Here is a 22,740-nt window from a genome sequence, read left to right as displayed (position 1 = left end):
ATTTCTATTATCCTGCTGAAACAAAGGTGTTTGTTTCTAGGAATGCCACCTTCTTGGAGAAGGAGTTCTTATTGGATAAGAAAGGCGAGATGATGGATCTCGAAGAAGTTCGAGAAGAACCCGAAATACAAAATAACGATCCTACACCTCAGGAACCATTGCTGGACACGCCTGCACCTAGAAGATCCGAAAGGACTTCTAGACCTCCAGTTCGATATGGTCTTCTTCTTGAAGGGGATCAAGATGAACCCGACATTGGATGTGATCCAAGAAACTTCAAGGAAGCAATTTCTGATGCGGATTCGAATTTATGGCTTGAAGCTATGCAGTCAGAATTGGATTCGATGCATACAAACCAAGTTTGGTCTTTAGTAGATCCTCCCGATGGAATTGTTCCGATAGGGTGTAAATGGATCTACAAAAGAAAGCTTGGGCCTGATGGTAAGGTATTGACCTACAAGGCGCGATTGGTGGCTAAAGGTTATACTCAAAGGCAAGGAGTTGACTATGACGAAACCTTTTCACCAGTTGCAATGTTCAAGTCCATAAGAATCCTAATTGCCATAGCTGCATGGTATGACTATGAGATATGGCAAATGGATGTGAAGACTGCTTTTCTTAATGGAGACATTAAGGAGGAAATCTATATGAAGCAGCCTGAGGGGTACACATCCATGGGAAGCGAGCATAAGGTATGCAAGCTTCAGAGATCAATTTATGGTCTAAAACAAGCATCAAGAAGTTGGAACCAGAAATTTGATGAAACAATAAAAGATTTTGGTTTCATCAAGAACCCGGAGGAACCTTGCGTGTACAAGAAAGTAGTTAAGGATGCGGTGACATTCTTAGTACTTTATGTTGATGACATCCTACTCATTGGGAATGATGTAGGGATGTTGCAGTCAACAAAGATATGGTTATCAGGTAGATTTTCGATGAAGGATTTGGGAGAGGCATCCTACATTCTTGGGATACAGATCTATAGAGATAGGTCTAAGAGAATGATAGGACTCACTCAATCAACCTACATCGATACCATATTGAAACGGTTTTCAATGGATGGGTCCAAAAGAGGACATCTACCCATGTGTCATGGAGTTTCTCTATCCAAGTCTATGTGTCCCAAGACTGATGAAGAGATAGAGAATATGACACATGTACCATATGCGTCAGCTATAGGTAGTATCATGTATGGGATGATATCTACCAGACCGGATGTAGCATTTGCTCTGAGTGTCACGAGCAGATATCAGTCTAATCCTGGTCAAATGCATTGGAAAGCCGTGAAGGACATTCTTAAGTACTTGCGAAGGACTAAGAATATGTTCATGGTTTATGGAGGACGAGAACTCAAACTGGAAGGCTATACCGACTCTAGCTTCCAAAGTGATGTGGATGACTCGAAGTCTACCTCTGGATTTGTGTTCATGCTCAATGGCGGTGCTGTCTCTTGGAAGAGTTCCAAGCAGGACACCACAGCGGATTCCACCACTGAGGCTGAATACATTGCAGCATCAGCTGCTGCTAAAGAGGCCGTTTGGATGAGGAATTTCGTCCAAGAGTTTGGCGTCATTCCTGAATTTGTTGGTCCAGTCCCGGTGTACTGCGACAACACGGGTGCCGTTGCTCAAGCAAAGGAACCAAGGTCTCATCAAAGATCCAAACACGTACTGAGGAAATACCACATAATCCGGGAGATTGTGGAAAGAGGAGACATCATTGTCGAACGAGTGGCCTCTGCAGACAATATCGCTGATCCGCTTACTAAGCCCTTGCCAGGACCATTGTTTGACAAACATCGCGAAGCAATGGGTCTACGTAGTATGACTAGTTGGCTATAGGGCAAGTGGGAGATTGTAAGAGTGGGTGCCCAGTGAGCCAACTGTGTGGCTATGGGCTTTGATGACTCTTTGTATAAACAATCTTTTGTTTAATATTATTTACACTTTTATGGCAATGACTTTATATTACTTCATATTGTTATATTGTGATATACTATTGTTGTTTTGATAAAGACCTTGAATATACTATAGTGTATGTAAGATGTGGTAGAACATGGAGATGTCTATCATGAAATACATCTTATAGTCACTGTATGTTCTAAAACCGTTCCTAGTCGATTGAGCCGTCCGATAATAAGGATAAGGATCGCTCGAGTTTGAGACTAGCATTTGCGATGCGGAGTACCACGTTTCATTGGTAGGGAACATGGAGATGTTCGAAGCATGCAAATGGATATTCATAGGATGAATAATCGAACTACCCTATCCGGACTTTCCAAGTGGTTATCACTTATCGAGTGGATTAAGTCCGCGGTTTTGGTTGTACACCATTAGTCCTTACGACTTGAAACATCATGGAGACTCTATATGCTAGTGCTGTGCTTTGACTCGTTTACCGACTCTATGGGGGTCATCAGGTGTCGAGATTGGGTACAGTTACGACACATATAGGAGTCAATGCATTGTTGTCAAGGATTCACCACATACTTGCGAGTGTGGATATCCTATGCGATCTGAGGAGATATTAGTGTGATAAATCTCTGGCCAGAGTAATTGATGTGATTTAAGAAATGGTTTCTTAGTACCACATGCGATGTCACTAATTTGATCTTCAAGATGTATTGCATAGTTATCGAATCTTGAGCGACTCTCGATATACCAATGGTTGTTGATTCGATCGGGATATTTGGATGAAGGGACCGTACTGTACGCTAACCAAAATCTACTGGTTCTTGTAGGCACTATCAGTGATACCTAGGGAATCATGGGGCGATGTTGCTAGGCGCTTTACCATGATTCGTTGGGCAAGTCGGAAAGTGTTGTTCCGAGTCACAAGGAGTTGTGAGCCCACGGCTAGCTGTATCCCTGAACCATTGAGGGTCACACAGTGTAATGGAAAAAATCCCCGTTGAGATAGTTAAATTTAAAGAGTTAAATTTAATGAACTAAGGAGTTGGACTTCTTAAATAAGAGTAAGGGAGTAGGATTTCCTAAAATGACATAGGGATGGACATTTTTGGAAATCACTGAATTCGGATTCAGGAAAATTTATTTTGACTTTAAAATGTGCAGAAATGGTTTCTGTGCACATTGGTGAAATCAGTTCATCAATCGGAGTCACGATGAATTTTATATTAATTTCTGAACGAGCGGGCTTTGCTTGTCGGGCCCCAGCTTATGACTAATGGGCCCTAAGGTGTTAGTGGCTTGCATTATAAATAAGTTATTTCAGTACAGAAATTAAAAACAACAGCTCATAATTTTTGAGAAGCAAAAATCGAACCCTAGCCTCTCAAAAGTTTCGGCCGTCCCCTCCCTGTCCTCTGCCCGAGAAAATTCCGGTCTGTGATTTTGAATCGCAGTAAGGAATAGCGAATCAGATTCGTTTATTCTCTTCGCAGAAAACTTCTGATAGATTTTCTAGTGCAATCTATCAGAGGGATTAAACCTCTGTTCGTGGACCTGATTGAAGGAGTTCATCGGTTCCAGGGAGAGACAACAAGAGCAGATCAAATCTGTTGGTGTCCATTAATCTCGTTGCGAGATTGGAGGTAAAATTTAATAATTGTTATTTGAATTTTACACACACAATAATTTAATCGTTGAATGGTTGATACCCACACCATGGAATTGTTCCATGATAAAAATTTTTAAACTTCCGCTGCACCGGGTATCAATCGTGATTGATCTGACCGCCAGTTTTCCAACATCTCTTTGGTGGATCCCAACATTCCTTACGGGAAAACGCCCCAAACGTCTATCTTCGGGTTGGAATTTGAGAGCCTGCGTCTTTTAAATCGAGATGCGCGCTGTAGGTATCGAGACGAGCTTCGAGTGAGCATGATGAAGCTCCCGTAACTCTCAGCCGGCCGAAAGTTATGTTCGTTTGAAAGTGCAGCTCCTGTTTCTCCGTTCCGCAATTTGAGAGACAAAACAATAAAGAATTCATTCACTGTTTGGTGCGATTATACCAGCACTAATGCATCGGATCCCACCATAACTCCAAAGTTAAGCGTGCTTAGGCGAGAGCAGTACTAGGATGGGTGATCCTCTGGGAAGTCCTCGTGTTGCACCCCTTTTTAATTAATTTTTTTTCTTACTCGTACTTATTGTTCTTTCGATTCCTTGCTGTCTTATTTCCGACTCTTTCAGTCCAATCCGCGGATAAAAAAGATGCAATAGACTGAATCACACGACGTGAAAGTTTGATTTGGGTGACGCGGGCTGCTTCGGTGGGTCCTAACATGCCCTACAGGAAAAATGACCCGAAAGTCTATCTCCGAGTTGGAATTTGAGAGTCTCCGTCTCTCAAACCGAGATGCGCGCTGTAGGTATCGAGACGAGCTTCGCATGAGCAGGCTGAAGCTCCCGTAACTTTCAGCCGGCCGAAAGTTATGTCCTTTTGAAAGTGCAGCGCCTATTCCTTCGATCCGCAATTCGAGAGACAAAACAATAAAGAATTCATTCACTCTTGGTAGCAATCATACTAGCACTAATGCACCAGATCCCATCAGAACTCCGAAGTTAAGTGTTCTTGCACGAGAACAGTACTTGGATGGGTGACCCCCTAGGAAGTCCTCATGTTGCATCCCTTTTTCATTAATATCTTTTTTTCTTACTCGTACTTCTTGTTATTCCGATTCCTCGCTGTCCTATTCCCGACTCCTTCAGTCCAATCCGCGGATAAAAAAGATGCAATGGACTGAATCACACGACGTGAAAGTGCGATCTGGGTGACGCGGGTTGCTTCGATGGGTCCCAATATGCCCTACGGGAAAAACGCCCCGAAAGTCCATCTCTGGGTTGGAAATTGAGTGTCTCCATCTCTTTGACCGAGATGCGCACTATAGGTATCGAGACGAGCTTCGCGTGAGCATGTTGAAGATCCCGTAATTCTCAGCGGGCAGAAAGTTATGTTCGTTTGAAAGTGTAGCGCATGTTCCTCCGATCCGCAATTCGAGAGACAAAACAATAAAGAATTCATTCACTGTTGGGTGCGATCATACCAGCACTAATGCAACGGATCCCATCAAAACTCCGAAGTTAAGCGTGCTTAGGCGAGAGCAGTACTAGGATGGGTGACGCATGGGAAGTCCTCATGTTGCACCCCTTTTTCATAAATATTTTTTTTCATACTCGTACTTCTTGTTCTTTTGATTCCTTGCTGTCCTATTCCCGACTCTTTCAGTCTAATCCACGGATAGAAAAGATGCAATAGACTGAATCAAACGACGTGAACGTGCGATCTGGGTGACGCGGGCTGCTTCGGTGGATCCCAATGTTCCCTACGGGAAAAATGCCCCGAACATCTATCTTCGGGTTGGAATTTGAGAGTCTGCATCTTATAAACCGAGATGCGCACTGTAGGTATCGAGACGAGCTTCGCGTGAGCAGGATGAAGCTCCCGTAACTCTCAGACGGCCAAAAGTTATGTCCGTTTGAAGGTGCAGCGCCTGTTCCTCCGTTCCGCAATTTGAGAGACAAAACAATAAAGAATTCATTCACTATTGGGCGCGATTATACCAGCACTAATGCACCGGATCCCATCAGAACTCCGAAGTTAAGCATGCTTGGCGAGAGCAGTACTAGGATGGGTGATCCCATGGGAAGTCCTCGTGTTGCACCCCTTTTTCATTAATTTTTTTTCTTACTCGTACTGCTTGTTCTTTTGATTCCATGCTGTCCTATTCCCGACTCTTTCAGTCCAATCCGCGAATAGAAAAGATGCAATAGACTGAATCACACGACGTTAACGTTTGATTTGGGTGACACGGGCCGCTTTCGTGGGTCCTAACATGCTCTACGGGAAAAACGCCCCGAAAGTCTATCTCCGAGTTGGAATTTGAGAGTCTCCGTCTCTTAAACCGAGATGAGCGCTGTAGGTATCAAGACGAGCTTCGCGTGTGCAGGCTGAAGCTCCCGTAACTCTCAGCCGGTCGAAAGTTATGTCCGTTTAAAAGTGCAGTGCGTATTCCTCCGATCCGCAATTCGAGAGACAAAACAATAAAGAATTCATTCATTGTTGGGAGCGATCATACCAGCACTAAAGCACCGGATCCCATCAGAACTCCGAAGTTAAGCGTGCTTGGGTGAGAGCAGTACTAGGATGAGTGACCCCCTAGGATATCCTCGTGTTGCACCCCTTTTTCATTAATTTTTTTTTCTTACTGGTACTTCTTGTTCTTTTGATTCCTCGCTGTCCTATTCCTGACTCTTTCAGTCCAATCCGCGGATATAAAAGATGCAATAGACTGAATCACACGACGTGAACGTGTGATCTAGGTGACGCGGGCCGCTTTGGTGGGTCCCAACGTGCTCTACGGGAAAAACGCCCCGAAAGTCTATATCCGGGTTGGAATTTGAGAGTCTCCATCTCTTAGACCGAGATGCGCCCTGTAGGTATCGAGATGAGCTTCGCGTGAGCATGTTGAAGCTCCCGTGACTCTCAGCCGGCCGAAAGTTATGTCCGTTTAAAAGTGAAGCGCCTGTTCCTCCGATCCGCAATTTGAGAGACTAAATAATAAAGAATTCATTCACTGTTGGGTGCAATCATACCAGCACTAATGCACCGAATCCCATCAAAACTCCGAAGTTAAGCGTGCTTGGGCGAGAGCAGTACTAGGATGGGTGACCCCCTGGAAATTCGTCGTGTTGCACCCCTTTTTCATTAATTTTTTTTCCTTACGCGTACTTCTTGTTCTTTCGATTCCTCGTTGTCCTATTCCTGACTCTTTCAGTCCAATCCACGAATAGAAAAGATGGAAAATATTGAATAACACGACTTGAACGTTCAATCTGGGTGATGTGGGCCGCTTCGGTGGGTCCCAACGTGCCCTAGGGGAAAAACTCCCCGAAATTCCATCTCCGGGTTGGAATTTGAGAGTCTCCGTCTCTTAGACCGAGATGCGCGCTGTAGGTATCGAGAAAAGCTTCGCTTGAGAAGGCTGGAGCTTCCGTAACTCTTAGCCGGCCGAAAGTTATGTCCGTTTGAAAGTGCAGCGCCTGTTCACCTGATTCGCAATTCGAGAGACAAAACAATAAAGATATCATACACTTTTGGGTGCGATCATACCAGCACTAATGCACCGGATCCCATCAAAACTCCGAAGTTAAGCGTGATTGGGCAAGATCAGTACTAGGATGGGTGACACCCTGGGAAGTCCTCGTGTTACACCCCTTTTTCATTAATTTTTTTCTCTTACACATGCTTCTTGTTATTTGGATTCCTCGTCGTCCTATTCCCGACTCTTTCATTCCAATCCACGGATAGAAAAGATGCAATAGACTGAATCACACGATGTGAACGTGCGATCAGGGTGATGCGGGCCACTTCGGTGGGTCCCAACGTGCCCAACGGGAAAAAGCCCCAAAATTTCATCTTCGGGTTGGAATTTAAGCGTCTCCGTCTCTTAGATCGAGATGCGTGTTGTAGGTATCGAGATGAGCTTCGCATGAGCAGGCTAAAGCTCTCGTAACTCTCAGCCAGCCGAAAGTTATGTCCGTTTGAAAGTGCAGCGCATGTTCCTCCGATCCACAATTCGAGAGACAAAACAATAAATAATTCATTCACTGTTGGGTGAGATTATACTAGCACTAATGCACCGGATCCCATTAGAACTCCGAAGTTAAGTGTGCTTGGGCGATAGCAGTACTAGGATGGTTGACCCCCTAAAAAGTCCTCGTGTTGCACCCCATTTTCATTAATTTCTTTTTTTTCTTACTCGTACTTCTTGTTATTCCGATTCTTTGCTGTCCTATTCCCGACTCTTTCAGTCCAATTCGCGGATAGAAAAGATGCAATAGACTGAATTAATCACACGATGTGAATGTGCAATCTTGGTGACGCGGGCTTCTTCGGTGGGTCCCAACGTGCCCTACGGGAAAATCACCCCGAAAGTCCATCTCCGATTTGGAATTTGAGAGTCTCCGTCTCTTAGACCGGGATGCGCACTATAGGTGTCGAGACGAGCTTCGCGTGAGCAGGCTGAAGCTCCCGAAACTCTCAGCCGATCGAAAGTTATGTCCGTTTGAAAGTGCAGCGCCTGTTCCTCCGATCTGAAATTCGAAAAACAAAACAATAAAGAATTCATTCACTGTTGGGTGCGATCATACCAGCACTAATGCACCGGATCCCTTCAGAAATTCGAAGTTAAGCGTGCTTAGGTGAGAGCAGTACTAGGATGGTTGACCACCTGGGAAGTCCTCGTGTTGCACCCCTTTTTCATTAATTTTTTTTTCTTACTCGTACTTCTTGTTATTCCGATTCCTTGCTGTCCTATTCCCGACTCTTTTAGTCCAATCCGCGGATAGAAAAGATGCAATAGACAGAATCACACGACGCGAACGTGCGATCTGGGTGACGCGGGCCGCTTCGGTGGGTCCCAACGTGCCCTATGAGAAAAACGCCCCAAAAGTCCATCTCCGGGTTGGAATCTGAGGGTCCCCGTCTCTTAGACAGAGATGCGCGCTGTAGGTATCGAGATGAGCTTCGCGTGAGAAGGTTTAAGCTCTCGTAACTCTTAGCCGATAGAAAGTTATGTCCGTTTGAAAGTGCAGCACCTGTTCCTCTGATTCACAATTCGAAAGACAAAACAAAAAGGAATTCATTCACTGTTGGGTGCGATCATACCAGAACTAATGCACCGGATCCCATCAGAACTCCGAAGTTAAGTGTGCTTGGGCGAGAGCAGTACTAGCTAGGATGGGTGACCCCCTGAGAAGTCCTCGTGTTGCACCTTTTTTTCATTAATTTCTTTTTTTCTTACTCATACTTCTTGTTATTTCGATTCCTCGTTGTCATATTCTCGACTTTTTCAGTCCAATCCGCTGATAGAAAAGATGCAATAGACTGAATCACACGACGTGAACGTGCGATCTTGGTGACGCGGGCCGCTTCGGTGGGTCCCAACATGCTCTACGAGAAAAACGCCCCGAAAGTCCATCTCCAGGTTGGAATTTGAAAGTCTCCGTCTCTTAGACAAAAATGCGCATTTTAGGTATCGAGACGAGCTTCGCGTGAGCAGGATGAAGCTCCCGAATCTCCCAACCGGCCGAAAGTTATGTCCGTTTGAAAGTGCAGCACCTGTTCCTCCGATCCGCAATTCAAGAGACAAAACAATAAAGAATTCATTCACTGTTGGGTGCGATCATAACAGTACTAATGCACCGGATCCCATCAGAACTCCGAAGTTAAGCGTGCTTGGGTGAGAGCAGTACTAGGATGGTTGACCCCCTGAGAAGTCCTCGTGTTGCACCATTTTTCATTAATTTCTTTTTTTTTCTTACTCGTACTTCTTGTTATTCCGATTCTTTGTTTTCCTATTCCCGACTCTTTCAGTCCAATCCGCGGATAGAAAAGATTCAATAGACTGAATCACACGACGTGAATGTGAGATCTTGGTGACGCGGGCTGCTTCGGTGGGTCTAAATGTGCCCTACGGGAAAAATGCCCCGAAAGTCCATCTCCGGGTTGGAATGTTAGAGTCTCCATCTCTTAGACCGAGATGCGCGCTGTAGGTATCGAGACGAGCTTCGTGTGAGCAGGTTGGAGCTCCCGTAACTCTCAGCCGATCGAAAGTTATGTCCATTTGAAAGTGCAGCGCCTGTACTCCGATCCGCAATTCGAGAGACAAAACAATAAAAAAATTCATTCACTGTTGGGTGCGATCATACCAAAACTAAAACACCGGATCCCATTAGAACTCCGAAGTTAAGTGTGCTTGGGCGAGAGCAGTACACGCTAGGATGGGTGACCCCCTGGGAAGTCCTCGTGTTACACCTCTTTTTCATTAATTTCTTTTTTTCTTACTCATACTTCTTGTTATTCCGATTTCTCGTTGTCCTATTCCCGACTCTTTCAGTCCAATCCACGGATAGAAAAGAGGCAATAGACTGAATCACACGACGTGAACGTGCGATGTTGGTGACGCGGGCCGCTTCGGTGGGTCCCAACATGCCCTACAAGAAAAACCCCCTGAAAGTCCTTCTCTAGGTTGGAATTTGAGAGTCTCCGCCTCTTAGACAAAAATGCGCATTGTAGGTATCGAGACGAGCTTCCCGTGAGCAGGCTGAAGCTCTCGAAACTCCCAGCTGGCCGAAAGTTATGACCGTTTGAAAGTGCAGCGTCTGTTCCTCCGATCCACAATTCAAGAGACAAAACAATAAAGAATTCATTCACAGTTGGGTGCGATCATACCAACACCAATGCTTCGGATCCCATCAGAACTCCGAAGTTAAGCGTGCTTGGGTGAGAGCAGTACTAGGATGGTTGACCCCTGGGAAGTCCTCGTGTTGCACCCCTTTTTCATTTTTTTTTATTACTCGTACTTTTTGTTATTTCGAATCCTTACTGTCGTATTCCCGACTCTTTCAGTCCAATCCGCGGATAGAAAAAATGCATTAGACTGAATCACACGACGTGAATGTGCCATCTGGGTGACGCGGGCCGCTTCGGTGGGTCCCAACGTGCCTTGCGGGAAAAATTCCTCGAAAGTCCATCTCCTGGTTGGAATTTAAACATCTCCGTCACTTAGACTGAGATGCGCGCTGTAGGTATCGAGACGAGCTTCGCGTGAGCAGGTTGAAGATTCCGTAACTCTCAGCCGGCCGTATGTTATGTCCGTTTGAAAGTGCAGCGCCTGTTCCTCCGATCCGCAATTCGAGAGACAAAACAATAAAAAATTCATTCACTGTTGGGTGCGATCATACTAGCACTAATGCATCGGATCCGATCAAAACTCTGAAGTTAAGCGTGCTTGGGTGAGAGCAATACTAGGATGGTTGACCCCGTGGGAAGTCCTCGTGTTGAACCCTGTTTTCATTAATTTATTTTTTTTATTACACATATTTTTTGTTATTTCGATTCCTTGTTGTCATATTCCCGACTCTTTCAGTCCAATCCGCGGATAGAAAAGATGCAATAGACTGAATCACCTGAGGTGAACGTGCGATCTGGGTGACGCGGGCCGCTTTGTTGGGTCCAAACGTGCCCTACGGGAAAAATGCCCCGAAAGTCCATCTCAGGGTTGGAATTTGAGAGTCTCCCTCTCTTAGACCGAGATACGCACTGTAGGTATCGAGACGAGCTTCGCGTGAGAATGCTGAAGCTCCCATAATTCTCAGCCGACCGAAAGTTATGTCTGTTTGAAAAAGCAGCGCCTGTTCCTCCGATCCGCAATTCGAGAGACAAAACAATAAAGAATTTATTCACTGTTGGGTGCAATAATACCAGCACTAATGCACCGGATCCTATCAGAACTTTGAATTTAAGCATGCTTGGGCGAGAGCAGTACTAGGATGGATGACCCCCTAGGAAGTCCTCGTGTTGCACCCCTTTTTCACTAATTTATTTTTTTTTCTTTCTCGTACTTCTTTTTCTTTCGATTTCCCGTTTTACTATTCCCGACTCTTTCAGTCCAATCCGCGGATAGAAAAAATGCAATAGACTGAATGACACGACGTGAATGTGCGATCTGGGGGACACGGGCCGCTTTGGTGGGTCCCAACGTTCCTTATGGGAAAAACTCCCAGAAAGTCCATCTTCGGGTTGGAATTTAAGAGTCTCCATCTCTTAGATTGAGATGCGTGCTGTAGGTATCGAGACGAGCTTCGCGTGAGCAGGACGAAGCTCCCGTAACTCTCAGCCGGGCAAAAGTTATGTCCGTTTGAAAGTGCAGAGCTTGTTCCTCCGATCAGCAATTCGAGAGACAAAACAATAAAGAATTCATTCACTATTGGGTGCGATCATACCAATAATAATGCACCGGATCCCATCAAAACTCCGAAGTTAAGCGTGCCTGGGCAAGAGCAATACTAGGATGGTTGACCCCCTCGAAAGTCCTCGTGTTGCACCCCTTTTTCATTAATTTCTTTTTTTTTTCTTACTTGTACTTCTTGTTCTTTTGATTCCTCGCTTTCCTATTCCCAACTCTTTCAGTCCAATCCGCAGATAGAACAGATGAAATAGACTGAATGACACGACGTGAATGTGCAATCTGGGTGACGCGGGCCACTTTGGTAGGTACCAACGTGCCCTATGGGAAAAAAGCCATGAAAGTCCATCTTCGGGTTGGAATTTGAGAGTCTCCGTCTCTTTGACTTAGATGCACACTGTAGGTATCGAGACGAGCTTTGCGTGAGAAGGCTGAAGCTCCCGTAACTCTCAGCCGGCCAAAAGTTATGTTCGTTTGAAAGTGCAACGCTTGTTCCTCAGATCCGCAATTCGAGAGACAAAACAATAAAGAATTCATTCACGGTTGGGTGCGATCATAGCAACACTAATGCACCGTATCCCATCAGAACTCCGAAGATAAGCGTGCTTGGGCGAGAGCTGTACTAGGATGGGTGACACCCTGGGAAGTCCTCATGTTGCACCCCTTTTTCATTATTTTTTTTTCTTACTCGTACTTTTTGTTATTCCGATTCCTCGCTGTCCTATTCCCGACTCTTTCAGTCCAATCAGCGGATAGAAAAGATGCAATAGAATGAATGACACGACGTAAACATGCGATCTGGGTGACGCAGGAAGCTTTGATGGGTCCCAACGTGCCCTACGGGAAAAATGCCCCGAAAGTCCATCTTCGGGTTGGAATTCGAGAGTCTCCGTCTTTTAGACCGAGATGCGCACTGTAGGTATCGAGACAAGCTTCTCGAGAGCAGGCTGAAGCTCTCGTAACTCTCAGCCGACAGAAAGTTATGTTCGTTTGAAAGTTCAGCGCTTGTTCCTCTGATCCGCAATTCGAGTGACACAACAATAAAGAATTCATTCACTGTTGGGTGCGATCATACCAGCACTAATGCACCGGATCCCATCAAAACTCCGAAGTTAATCGTTCTTGGGTGAGAGCTGTACTAGGATGGGTGACCCCTGGGAAGTCCTCGTGTTGCACCCCTTTTTCATTAATTTCTTTTTTTTTCTTACTCGTACTTCTTGTTCTTTCGATTTCTAGCTGTCCTATTCCCGACTCTTTCAGTCCAATCCGCGGTTAAAAAAGATGCAACAAACTGAATGACACGACGTGAACGTGCGATTTGGGTGATGCGGGCCGCTTCGATGGGTCCCAACTTGCCCTACGGGAAAAATGCCCCAAAAGTCCTTCTCCGGGTTGGAATTTGAGAGTCTCTATCTCTTATACCGAGATGCGCGTTGTAGGTATCGAGATGAGTTTCGCGTGAGCAGGCTGAAGCTCCCGTAACTCTCAGCCGGCCGAAAGTTATGTCTGTTTGGAAGTACATCGCTTGTTCCTTCGTTCCGCAATTCGAGAGAACGGCGCTGCACTTTCAAACAGACATAACTTTCGGCCGGCTGAGAGTTACGGGAGCTTCAGCTTGCTCACACGAAGCTCATCTCGATACCTACAGCGCGCATCTCAATCTAAGAGACGGAGACTCTCAAATTCCAACCCGGAGATGGACTCTTGGGGCGTTTATCCCGTAGGGCACGTTGGGATCCACCAAAGCGGCCCGCGTCACCCAGATCGCACGCTCACGTCATGTCATTCAGTCTATTGCATCTTTTCTATCTGCGGATTGGACTGAAAGAGTTGGGAATAGGACAGCAAGGAATCAAAAGAACAAGAAGTACGAGTAAGAAAAAAAAGAAATTAATGAAAAAGGGGTGCAACACGAGGACTTCCCAGGGTGTGGTCTCCCATCTTAGTACTGCTCTCGCCCAAGCACGCTTAACTTCGGAGTTCTGATGGGACCCGGTGCATTAGTGCTGGTATGATCGCACCCAACAGTGAATAAATTCATTATTGTTTTGTCTCTCGAATTGCGGATCGGAGGAACAGGCGCTGCACTTTCAAACGGACATAACTTTCGGCCGGCTGAGAGTTACGGGAGTTCCAGTCTACTCACGCGAAGCTCGTCTCGATACCTACAGCGCGCATCCCGGCCTAAGTGACGTAGACTCTCTAATTCCAACCCGGAGATGGATTTTGGGGCGTTTTTTCCCGTAGGGCACGTTGGGACCCACCGAAGCAGCCCGCGTCACCCAAATCGCACGTTCACGTCGTGTCATTCAGTCTACTGCACCTTTTCTATTCGCGGATTGGACAGAAAGAGTCGGGAATAGGACAGCGAGGAATCGAAAGAAAAAGAAGTACAAGTAAGAAAAAAAAGAAATTAATTAAAAAGGAGTGCAACACGAGGACTTCCCAGGGGGTCACTAATCCTAGTACTTCTCTCGCCCAAGAACGCTTAAATTTGGAGTTCTTATGGGATCCGGTGCATTAGTGCTGGTATGATCGCACCCAACAGTAAATAAATTATTTATTGTTTTGTCTCTCGAATTGCGGATCGGAGGAACAGGTGCTGCACTTTCAAACGGACATAACTTTCGGCCGGCTGAGAGTTACGCGAGCTTCAGGCTGCTCTTGCAAAGCTCGTTTCGATACCTACAACGCGCATCTCGGTCAAAGAGACGAAGATGCTCAAATTCCAACTCGGAGATGGAATTCCTGGGCGTTTTTAACGTGGGGCACGTTGGGACCCACCGAAGCGGCCCGCGTCACCCAAATCGCATGTTCACATCGTGTCATTCAGTCTATTGCATCTTTTCTAATAGCGGATTGGACAGAAAGAGTCGGGAATAGGACAACGAGGAATCGAAAGAAAAAGAAGTACGAGCAAGAAAAAAAGAAATTAATGAAAAAGGGGTGCAACACGAGGACTTCCCAAGGGGTCAACCATCCTAGTACTGCTCTCGCCCAAGCACGCTTAACTTCAGAGTTCTAATGGGATCCGGTGCATTAGTGCTGGTATGATCGCACCCAACAGTGAATGAATTCTTTACTTTTTTGTCTCTCGGATTGCGGATCGGAGGAACAGGTGCTGCACTTTCAAAAGGACATAACTTTCGTCCGGCTGAGAGTTATGGGAGCTTCTACCTGCTCATTGAAGCTCGTCTCGATATCTACAACGCGCATCTCAATCAAAGATACATAGACGCTCAAATTCCAACCCGGAGATGGACCTTCGGGGCGTTTTCCCCATAGGGCACGTTGGGAACCACTGAAGTGGCCCGCGTCACCCAGATCGCCCGTTCACGTCATGTCATTCAGTCTATTGCATCTTTTCTATCAGCGGATTGGAATGAAAGAGTCGGGAATAGGACAGCGAGGAATCGAAAGAACAAGAAGAACGAGTAAGAAAAAAAAGAAATTAATGAAAAAGGGTGCAATACGAGGACTTCCCAGGGGGTCAACCATCCTACTACTGCTCTTGCCCAAGCACGCTTAACTTCGGAGTTCTGATAGGATCCGGTGCATTAGTGCTGGTATAATCTCTTCCAACAGTGAATGAATTATTTATTGTTTTTTCTCTCGAATTGCGGATCTGAGAACAGGCGCTGTCATTTCAAACGGACATAACTTTCGGCCGGTTGAGAGTTACGAGAGCTTCAGCCTGCTCACGCGAATCTCGTCTCGACACCTACAGCGCGCATCTCGGTCTAAGAGATGGAGACTCTCAAATTCCAACCCGGAGATGAAATTTGGGGGCATTTTTACCGTAGGGCACGTTGGGACCCACTGAAGCGGCCCACGTCATCCAGATTGCACGTTCACGTCGTGTCATTCAGTTTATTGCATCTTTTCTATCCGCGGATTGGACTGAAAGATTCGGGAAGAAGACAGAGAGGAATCGAAAGAACAAGAAGTACGAGTAAGAAAAAAATAAATTAATGAAAAAAGGATGCAACACGAGGAATTCCCAGGGTGTCACCCATCTTAGTACTGCTCTCTCCCAAGCAAGCTTAACTTCGGAGTTCTGATGGGATCCGGTGCATTAGTGCTGGTATGAACGCACCAAACAGTGAATGTATACTTTATATTTTTGTCTCTTGAATTACGGATCGGAGGAACAGGCACTGCACTTTCAAACGGACATAACTTTCGTCCGGCTGAGAGTTACGGGAGCTTCAGCCTGCTCACGCGAAGCTCGTCTCTATACCTACAGCGCATCTTGGTCAAAGAGATGGAGACTCTCAAATTCCAACCCGGAGATGGACTTTTGGGGTGTTTTTCCCGTAGGGCATGTTGGGACCCAACAAAGCGGCCCACCGTCACCCAGATCGCATGTTCACGTTGTGTCATTCAGTCTATTGCATTTTTTCTATCCGCGGATTGAAATGAAAAAATCGGGAATAGGAAAGCGAGGAATCAAAAGAAAAAAAAGTACGAGTAAGAAAAAAAAGAAATTAATGAAAAAGTGGTGCAACACGAGGACTTCCCAGGGGTTCACCCATCCTACTACTGCTCTCGCCCAAGCACTCTTAACTTCAGAGTTCAGATGGGATCCGATGCATTAGTGCTGGTATGATCGCACCCAACAGTGAATGAATTATTTATTGTTTTGTCTCTCGAATTGGGGATCTGAGGAACAGGCGTTGCACTTTCAAACGGACATAACTTTCGGCCGGTTGAGAGTTATAGAAGCTTCAGCCTACTCATGCAAAGCCCGTCTCGATACCTACAGAGCGCATCTCGGTCAAAGAGACGGAGACGCTCAAAATTCCATCCCGAAGATTGAATTTTGGGGGATATTTTTCGTAGGGCACATTGGGACCCACCGAAGCGGCCTGCGCCACCCAGATCGCATGTTCACGTCGTGTAATTCAGTCTATTGCATCTTTTCTAACTGTGGATTGAACCGAAAGATTCAAGAATAGGACAGCGAGGAATTTAAAGAACAAGAAGTACGAGTAAGAAAAAAAAGAAATTAATGAAAAAGGGTGCAACACGAGGACTTTCCAGGGGGTCAACCATCCTAGTACTGCTCTCGCCCAAACACGCTTAACTTTGGAATTCTAATGGGATCCGGCGCATTAGTGTTGGTATGATCGCACCCAACAGTTAATGAATTCTTTATCTTTTTGTCCCTTGAATTGCGGATTAGAGGAACAGGCGCTGCACTTTCAAACGGACATAACTTTCGGCCGGCTGAGAGTTAAAGGAGCTTCAGCCTGCTCACACGAAACTCGTCTCAATACCTACAGCGCGCATCTCGGTCAAAAAGACAGAGACGCTCAAATTCCAACCCGAAGATGTACTTTTGGGTTGTTTTTCCCGTAGGGAACATTTGGACCCCTCGAAGCGGCCCACGTCACCCAGATCACACGTTCACGTCGTGTTATTCAGTCTATTGCATCTTTTCTATCCGCGGATTGGACTGAAAGAGTCGGGAATAGGACAGTGAGGAATCGAAAGAACAAGAAGTAAGAGTAAGAAAAAAAAATAATGAAAAAGGGGTGCATCACGAGGACTTCCCAGGGGGTCAACCATCCTAGTACTGCTCTTGCCCGAGCATTCTTAACTTCGGAGTTCTGATGGGATCCGGTGCATTAGTGCTGGTATGATCGCACTCAACAGTGAATGAATTCTTTATTGTTTTGTCTCTTGAATTGCGGATCGGAGGAGCAGGCGCTGCACTTTCAAACAGACATAACTTTCGGTCGGCTGAGAGTTATGGGAGCTTCAGCCTACTCACGCGAAGCTCATCTCGATACCTACAGCGCGTTTCTCGGTTTTAGAGATGGAGACTCTCAAATTCCAACCCAGAGATGAACTCTTGGGGCGTTTGTCCCATTGGGCATGTTGGGACCCACCAAAGTTGCCCACGTCACCCAGATCGCACAATCACGTCATGTCATTCAGTCTATTGCATCTTTTCTATTCGCAGATTGAACTGAAAGAGTCGGGAATAGGACAGTGAGGAATCGAAAGAACAAGAAGTACGAGTAAGAAAAAAAAATTAATGAAAAAGGGGTGCAACACGAGGACTTCCTAGGGGGTCACCCATTCTAGTACTGCTCTCGCCCAAGCACGCTTAACTTCGGATTTCTGATGGGATCCGGCTCATTATTGTTGGTATGATCGCACCCAACAGTGAATGAATTCTTTATTTTTTTGTCTCTCGAATTGCGGATCGGAGGAACAGGCGCTGCACTTTCAAACGGACATAACTTTTGGCCGGCTGAGAGTTACGGGAGCTTCATCCTGCTCACGCGAAGCTCGTCTCGATTCCTACATCGCGCATCTCGGTCAAAGAGACAGAGACGCTCAAATTCCAACCCGGAGATGGACTTTTGGGGCGTTTTTCCCGTAGGGCACGTTGGGACCCACCAAAGTGCCCCGCGTCACCCAAATCGCATGTTCATGCCATGTCATTTAGTTTATTGCATCTTTTCGATCCGCGGATTGGACTGAAAGAATCGGGAATAGGACAGCGAGGAATCGGAAGAACAAGAAGTACGAGTAAGAAAAAAAAGAAATTAATGAAAAAGGGGTGCAACACGAGGACTTCCCAGGGGGTCACCCATGCTAGTACTGCTCTCGCCCAAGAACGCTTAACTTCGTAGTTCTGATGGGATCCTGTGCATTAGTGCGGGTATTATCGCACCCAACAGTGAATGAATTTTTTATTGTTATGTCTCTCGAATTGCGGATCAAAGTAACAGGCGCTGAACTCTCAAACGAACATAACTTTCGGCCGGCTGAAAGTTATGGGAGCTTCAGCCTGCTCACGCGAGGCTCGTCTCAATACCTACAGCGCGCATCCCGGTTTCAGAGATGGAGACTCTTAGATTCCAACCCGGAGATGGACTTTTGGGGAGTTTATCCCGTAGGGCACGTTGGGACCCACAGATGCGGCCCGCGTCACCCAGATCGCACGTTCACGTCGTGTCATTCAGTATATTGCATCTTTTCTATCCTTGGATTGGACTGAAAGAGTCGGGAATAGGACAGCGGGGAATCGAAAGAACAAGAAGTACAAGTAAGAAAAAAAAGAAATTAATGAAAAAGGGGTGCAACACGAGAACTTCCCAGGGGTCACAATCCTAGTACTGCTCTCGCCCAAGAACGTTTAACTTCGGAGTTCTGATGGGATCCAGTGCATTAGTGCTGGTATGATCGCACCCAACAGTAAATGAATTCTTTAGCTTGCTCTTGCGAAGCTCGTCTCGATACCTACAGCGTGCATCTCGGTCAAAGAGACGAAGACACTCAAATTTCAACCCGGAGATGGAATTTCGAGGCATTTTTAATGTGGGGCACGTTGGGACCCACCAAAGCGGCCCGCGTCACCCAGATCACACGTTCACATCGTGTTATTCAGTCTATTGTATCTTTTCTAACTACGGATTGGACTGAAAGAGTCGGGAATAGGACAACGATGAATTGAAAGAACAAGAAGTACGAGTAAGAAAAAAAAAAGAAATTAATGAAAAAGTGTGCAACACGAGGACTTCCCAGGGGGTCAACCATCCTAGTACTGCTCTCGCCCAAGCACGTTTAACTTCGGAGTTCTAATGGGATCCGGTGCATTAGTGCTGGTATGACCGCACCCAACAGTGAATGAATTATTTATTGTTTTGTCTCTCGAATTGCAGATCGGAGTAACAGGCGCTGCACTTTCAAACGGACATAACTTTCGGCCGGCTAAGAGTTATGGGAGCTTCACCCTGCTCATGCAAATCTTGTCTCGATACCTACAGCGCGCATCTCGATCAAAGATACAGAGACGCCCAAATTCCAACCCGGACATGGACTTTCGGGGCATTTTCCCCGTAGGGCACGTTGGGAACCACCGAAGCAGCCCGCGTCACCCAGATCGCCCGTTCACGTCGTGTCATTCAGTCTATTGCATCTTTTATATCAGCGGATTGGACTGAAAGAGTCGGGAATAGAATAGCGAGGAATCGAAAGAACAAGAAGTACGAGTAATAAAAAAAAGAAATTAATGAAAAGGGGTGCAACACGAGGACTTCCCAGGGGTCAACCATCCTAGTACTGCTCTCGCCCAAGCACACTTAACATCGGAGTTCTGATGGGATCCGGTGCATTAGTGCTGGTATAATCGCTCCCAACAGTGAATGAATTATTTACCGTTTTTTCTCTCGAATTGCGGATCGGAGGAACAGGTGCTGCACTTTCAAACGGATATAACTTTCGGCCGGCTGAGAGTTACGAGAGCTTCAGCCTGCTTACGCGAAGCTCATCTCGATCCTACAGCGCGCATCTAGGTCTAAGAGATGGAGACTCTCAAATTCCAACCCGGAGATGGAATTTAGGGGTGTTTTTCCTTAGGGCATGTTGGGACCCACCGAAGCGGCCCAAGTCACCCAGATCGCACGTTCACGTCGTGTCATTCAGTCTACTGCTTCTTTTCTATCCGCGGATTGGACTGAAAGAGTCGAGAATAGGACAGAGAGGAATCGAAAGAACAAGAAGTATGAGTAAGAAAAAAAAGAAATTAATGAAAAAGGGGTGCAACACGAGGAATTCCCAAGGGGTCACCCATCCTACAACGTGTATCTCGGTCTAAGAGACAGAGACTCTCAAATTGTAACCCGGAGATGGACTTTTGGGGAGTTTTTTCCGTAGGGCACGTTGGGACCCACTCTCAGTCTATTGCATCTTTTTTATCCGCGGATTGGACTGAAAGTGTATGGAATAGGACATCGAGGAATCGAAAGAACAAGAAGTACGAGTAAGAAAAAAAATTTAATGAAAAAGGGGAGCAACACGAGGACTTCCCAGGGGGTCACCTATCCTAGTACAGCTCTCGCCCAAGGCCGCTTAACTTCGGAGGTCTGATGGGATCCGGCTCATTATTGCTGGTATGATCGCACCCAATAGTGAATATATTCTTTATTGTTTTGACTCTCGATTGCGGATCGGAGGAACAGGCCCTGCACTTTCAAACGGACATAACTTTTGGTCGGCGGAGAGTTACGGGAGCTTCAGCCTGCCCACGCGAAGCTCATCTTGATACCTACAGTGCGCATCTTGTTCAAAGAGATGGAGACGCTCAAATTCCAACCCGGAGATGGAATTTCGGGGCATTTTTACCGTAGGGCACTTTGGGACCCACCGAAGTGGCCCGCGTCACCCAGATCGCACGTTCACGTCATGTCATTCAGTCTATTGCATCTTTTATATCTGTGGATTGGACTGAAAGAGTCGGGAATAGGACAACGAGAAATCGAAAGAACAAGAAGTACGAGTACGAAAAAAAAAATTAATGAAAAAGGTGTGCAACATGAAGACTTCCCAGGTGGTCAACCAGCCTAGTACTGCTCTCGCCCAAGCACGCTTAACTTCGGAGTTCTAATGGGATCCAGTGCATTAGTGCTGGTATGATCGCACCCAACAGTGAATGAATTCTTTATTGTTTTGTCTCTCGAATTGTAGATCGGAGGAACAGGCGCTACACTTTCAAACGAACATAACTTTCGGCCGGGTGAGAGTTACGGGAGCTTCAACCTGCTCATGCGAAGCTCGTCTCGATATCTACAGCGCGCTTCTTGGTCATATATATAAAGACGCTCTAATTCCAACCCGGAGATGGACTTTCGGGGAGTTTTTCCCGTAGGGCACGTTGGGTACCACCGAAGCGGCCCTCTTCACCCAGATCGCACATTCATGTCGTGTCATTCAGTCTATTGAATCTTTTCTATCAGCGGATTGGACTGAAAGAGTCAGGAATAAGACAGCGAGGAATCGAAAGAACATGAATTACGTGTAAGAAAAAAAAAATTATTGAAAAAGGGGTGCAACACGAGGACTTCCCAGGGGGTCAACCAACCTAGTACTGCTCTCGCCCGGGCACGCTTAACTTCGGAGTTCAGATGGGATCCGGTGCATTAGTGCTGGTATGATCGCACTCAGCAGTGAATGAATTCTTTATTGTTTTGTCTCTTGAATTGTTGATCGGAGAAACAGGCGCTGCACTTTCAAACGGACATAACTTTCGGCCGGCTGAGAGTTACGGAAGCTTCAGCCTGCACACGCGGAGTTCGTCTCGATACCTACAGCTCATATCTAGGTTTAAGAGATGGAGACTCTCAAATTCCAACCTGGAGATGGAATTTTGGGGAGTTTGTCCCGTATGGCACGTTGGGACCCACCAAAGCGGCCCACGTCACCCAGATCGCACGATCACGTCGTGTCATTCAGTCTATTGCATCTTTTCTATCCGCTGATTTGACTGAAAGAGTCGGGAATAGGACAGCGAGGAATCAATAGAACAAGAAGTACGAGTAAGAAGAAAAGAAATTAATGAAAAAGGGGTGCAACACGAAGACTTCCCAGGGGGTCACCCACCCTAGTACTTATCTCGCCCAAGCACTCTTAACTTCGGAGTTCTGATGGGATCCGGCTCATTATTGTTAGTATGATCGCACCCAACAGCGAATGAATTCTTTATTGTTTTGTCTCTCGAATTGCGGATCGAAGGAACAGGCGCTGCACTTTCAAACGGACATAACTTTCGGACGGCTGAGAGTTACGGGAGCTTCAGCCTGCTCACGTGAAGCTCGTCTCGATACCTACAGCACGCATCTCGGTCAAAAAGACAGAGACACTCAAATTCCAACCCAAAGATGGACTTTCGTGGTTTTCCCGTAGGGCTCGTTGGGACCCACCAAAGCGGCCCGCGTCACCCAGATCGCACGTTCACGTCATGTCATACAGTCTATTGCATCTTTTCAATCCGCGGATTGGACTGAAAGAATCGGGAATAGGACAGCGAGGAATCGGAAGAACAAGAAGTATGAGTAAGAAAAAAAGAAATTAAATAAAAAGGGGTGCAACACGAGGAATTCCCAAGGGGTCACCCATCCTAGTACTGCTCTCGCCCAAGAACGCTTAACTTTGGAGTTCTGATGGGATCCTATGCATTAGTGCTGGTATTATCGCACCCAACAGTGAATGAATATTGTTTTGTCTCTCAAATT

At 46.2% G+C, this 22,740-nt stretch overlaps 27 non-coding genes and 9 pseudogenes across 27 annotated transcripts; 18 read left to right on the top strand and 18 right to left on the bottom strand.

Moving 5' to 3' along the window:
* The first annotated feature begins 3,959 nt into the window (after positions 1 to 3,959).
* Positions 3,960 to 4,078, top strand: LOC140885602 (5S ribosomal RNA; annotated as a pseudogene).
* Positions 4,079 to 4,475: 397 nt separating this feature from the next.
* On the top strand, positions 4,476 to 4,594 carry LOC140885614 (5S ribosomal RNA; annotated as a pseudogene).
* Positions 4,595 to 4,994: 400 nt separating this feature from the next.
* LOC140885597 (5S ribosomal RNA) lies at positions 4,995 to 5,112 on the top strand (annotated as a pseudogene).
* Positions 5,113 to 5,511: 399 nt separating this feature from the next.
* Positions 5,512 to 5,629, top strand: LOC140885851 (5S ribosomal RNA). Its single transcript, XR_012151265.1, has one exon. It is a non-coding gene; the product is annotated as a 5S ribosomal RNA (ribosomal RNA).
* A 397-nt stretch (positions 5,630 to 6,026) lies between these two features.
* LOC140885639 (5S ribosomal RNA) lies at positions 6,027 to 6,145 on the top strand. The gene has a single exon (XR_012151057.1). It is a non-coding gene; the product is annotated as a 5S ribosomal RNA (ribosomal RNA).
* Positions 6,146 to 6,543: 398 nt separating this feature from the next.
* Positions 6,544 to 6,662, top strand: LOC140885723 (5S ribosomal RNA). Its single transcript, XR_012151140.1, has one exon. It is a non-coding gene; the product is annotated as a 5S ribosomal RNA (ribosomal RNA).
* A 398-nt stretch (positions 6,663 to 7,060) lies between these two features.
* LOC140885967 (5S ribosomal RNA) lies at positions 7,061 to 7,179 on the top strand. The gene has a single exon (XR_012151377.1). It is a non-coding gene; the product is annotated as a 5S ribosomal RNA (ribosomal RNA).
* Positions 7,180 to 7,576: 397 nt separating this feature from the next.
* LOC140885596 (5S ribosomal RNA) lies at positions 7,577 to 7,695 on the top strand (annotated as a pseudogene).
* A 405-nt stretch (positions 7,696 to 8,100) lies between these two features.
* On the top strand, positions 8,101 to 8,219 carry LOC140885769 (5S ribosomal RNA). The gene has a single exon (XR_012151185.1). It is a non-coding gene; the product is annotated as a 5S ribosomal RNA (ribosomal RNA).
* Positions 8,220 to 8,617: 398 nt separating this feature from the next.
* On the top strand, positions 8,618 to 8,740 carry LOC140885746 (5S ribosomal RNA). Its single transcript, XR_012151163.1, has one exon. It is a non-coding gene; the product is annotated as a 5S ribosomal RNA (ribosomal RNA).
* Positions 8,741 to 9,140: 400 nt separating this feature from the next.
* LOC140885675 (5S ribosomal RNA) lies at positions 9,141 to 9,259 on the top strand. The gene has a single exon (XR_012151094.1). It is a non-coding gene; the product is annotated as a 5S ribosomal RNA (ribosomal RNA).
* Positions 9,260 to 9,660: 401 nt separating this feature from the next.
* LOC140885603 (5S ribosomal RNA) lies at positions 9,661 to 9,783 on the top strand (annotated as a pseudogene).
* Positions 9,784 to 10,183: 400 nt separating this feature from the next.
* Positions 10,184 to 10,301, top strand: LOC140885919 (5S ribosomal RNA). The gene has a single exon (XR_012151332.1). It is a non-coding gene; the product is annotated as a 5S ribosomal RNA (ribosomal RNA).
* Positions 10,302 to 10,695: 394 nt separating this feature from the next.
* LOC140885620 (5S ribosomal RNA) lies at positions 10,696 to 10,814 on the top strand (annotated as a pseudogene).
* A 401-nt stretch (positions 10,815 to 11,215) lies between these two features.
* Positions 11,216 to 11,334, top strand: LOC140885593 (5S ribosomal RNA). The gene has a single exon (XR_012151037.1). It is a non-coding gene; the product is annotated as a 5S ribosomal RNA (ribosomal RNA).
* A 402-nt stretch (positions 11,335 to 11,736) lies between these two features.
* On the top strand, positions 11,737 to 11,855 carry LOC140885615 (5S ribosomal RNA; annotated as a pseudogene).
* A 403-nt stretch (positions 11,856 to 12,258) lies between these two features.
* LOC140885612 (5S ribosomal RNA) lies at positions 12,259 to 12,377 on the top strand (annotated as a pseudogene).
* A 397-nt stretch (positions 12,378 to 12,774) lies between these two features.
* LOC140885908 (5S ribosomal RNA) lies at positions 12,775 to 12,892 on the top strand. The gene has a single exon (XR_012151321.1). It is a non-coding gene; the product is annotated as a 5S ribosomal RNA (ribosomal RNA).
* Positions 12,893 to 13,614: 722 nt separating this feature from the next.
* LOC140885627 (5S ribosomal RNA) lies at positions 13,615 to 13,736 on the bottom strand. Its single transcript, XR_012151043.1, has one exon. It is a non-coding gene; the product is annotated as a 5S ribosomal RNA (ribosomal RNA).
* Positions 13,737 to 14,137: 401 nt separating this feature from the next.
* LOC140885978 (5S ribosomal RNA) lies at positions 14,138 to 14,256 on the bottom strand. The gene has a single exon (XR_012151388.1). It is a non-coding gene; the product is annotated as a 5S ribosomal RNA (ribosomal RNA).
* A 400-nt stretch (positions 14,257 to 14,656) lies between these two features.
* On the bottom strand, positions 14,657 to 14,775 carry LOC140885635 (5S ribosomal RNA). Its single transcript, XR_012151051.1, has one exon. It is a non-coding gene; the product is annotated as a 5S ribosomal RNA (ribosomal RNA).
* Positions 14,776 to 15,174: 399 nt separating this feature from the next.
* LOC140885574 (5S ribosomal RNA) lies at positions 15,175 to 15,293 on the bottom strand. Its single transcript, XR_012151018.1, has one exon. It is a non-coding gene; the product is annotated as a 5S ribosomal RNA (ribosomal RNA).
* A 399-nt stretch (positions 15,294 to 15,692) lies between these two features.
* Positions 15,693 to 15,811, bottom strand: LOC140885956 (5S ribosomal RNA). The gene has a single exon (XR_012151367.1). It is a non-coding gene; the product is annotated as a 5S ribosomal RNA (ribosomal RNA).
* A 400-nt stretch (positions 15,812 to 16,211) lies between these two features.
* Positions 16,212 to 16,330, bottom strand: LOC140885652 (5S ribosomal RNA). Its single transcript, XR_012151073.1, has one exon. It is a non-coding gene; the product is annotated as a 5S ribosomal RNA (ribosomal RNA).
* Positions 16,331 to 16,731: 401 nt separating this feature from the next.
* Positions 16,732 to 16,850, bottom strand: LOC140885638 (5S ribosomal RNA). Its single transcript, XR_012151056.1, has one exon. It is a non-coding gene; the product is annotated as a 5S ribosomal RNA (ribosomal RNA).
* A 397-nt stretch (positions 16,851 to 17,247) lies between these two features.
* LOC140885632 (5S ribosomal RNA) lies at positions 17,248 to 17,366 on the bottom strand. Its single transcript, XR_012151048.1, has one exon. It is a non-coding gene; the product is annotated as a 5S ribosomal RNA (ribosomal RNA).
* Positions 17,367 to 17,764: 398 nt separating this feature from the next.
* On the bottom strand, positions 17,765 to 17,883 carry LOC140885931 (5S ribosomal RNA). The gene has a single exon (XR_012151343.1). It is a non-coding gene; the product is annotated as a 5S ribosomal RNA (ribosomal RNA).
* Positions 17,884 to 18,284: 401 nt separating this feature from the next.
* On the bottom strand, positions 18,285 to 18,403 carry LOC140885815 (5S ribosomal RNA). The gene has a single exon (XR_012151230.1). It is a non-coding gene; the product is annotated as a 5S ribosomal RNA (ribosomal RNA).
* A 401-nt stretch (positions 18,404 to 18,804) lies between these two features.
* Positions 18,805 to 18,921, bottom strand: LOC140885874 (5S ribosomal RNA). The gene has a single exon (XR_012151287.1). It is a non-coding gene; the product is annotated as a 5S ribosomal RNA (ribosomal RNA).
* A 309-nt stretch (positions 18,922 to 19,230) lies between these two features.
* On the bottom strand, positions 19,231 to 19,349 carry LOC140885604 (5S ribosomal RNA). The gene has a single exon (XR_012151038.1). It is a non-coding gene; the product is annotated as a 5S ribosomal RNA (ribosomal RNA).
* A 400-nt stretch (positions 19,350 to 19,749) lies between these two features.
* LOC140885633 (5S ribosomal RNA) lies at positions 19,750 to 19,867 on the bottom strand. Its single transcript, XR_012151049.1, has one exon. It is a non-coding gene; the product is annotated as a 5S ribosomal RNA (ribosomal RNA).
* Positions 19,868 to 20,517: 650 nt separating this feature from the next.
* LOC140885606 (5S ribosomal RNA) lies at positions 20,518 to 20,636 on the bottom strand (annotated as a pseudogene).
* Positions 20,637 to 21,034: 398 nt separating this feature from the next.
* On the bottom strand, positions 21,035 to 21,153 carry LOC140885664 (5S ribosomal RNA). Its single transcript, XR_012151083.1, has one exon. It is a non-coding gene; the product is annotated as a 5S ribosomal RNA (ribosomal RNA).
* Positions 21,154 to 21,552: 399 nt separating this feature from the next.
* Positions 21,553 to 21,671, bottom strand: LOC140885937 (5S ribosomal RNA). The gene has a single exon (XR_012151349.1). It is a non-coding gene; the product is annotated as a 5S ribosomal RNA (ribosomal RNA).
* A 400-nt stretch (positions 21,672 to 22,071) lies between these two features.
* On the bottom strand, positions 22,072 to 22,190 carry LOC140885757 (5S ribosomal RNA). The gene has a single exon (XR_012151174.1). It is a non-coding gene; the product is annotated as a 5S ribosomal RNA (ribosomal RNA).
* Positions 22,191 to 22,587: 397 nt separating this feature from the next.
* Positions 22,588 to 22,706, bottom strand: LOC140885631 (5S ribosomal RNA). The gene has a single exon (XR_012151047.1). It is a non-coding gene; the product is annotated as a 5S ribosomal RNA (ribosomal RNA).
* Positions 22,707 to 22,740: the final 34 nt, after the last annotated feature.

The sequence above is a fragment of the Henckelia pumila genome, chromosome 2 (genome assembly GCF_033568475.1).
Source record: "Henckelia pumila isolate YLH828 chromosome 2, ASM3356847v2, whole genome shotgun sequence".
In the NCBI taxonomy this organism is placed as follows: Eukaryota; Viridiplantae; Streptophyta; class Magnoliopsida; order Lamiales; family Gesneriaceae; genus Henckelia; species Henckelia pumila.
The sequence above is the reverse complement of the archived record's forward strand: the minus strand, read 5'-3'. Positions and strand labels throughout refer to the sequence as shown.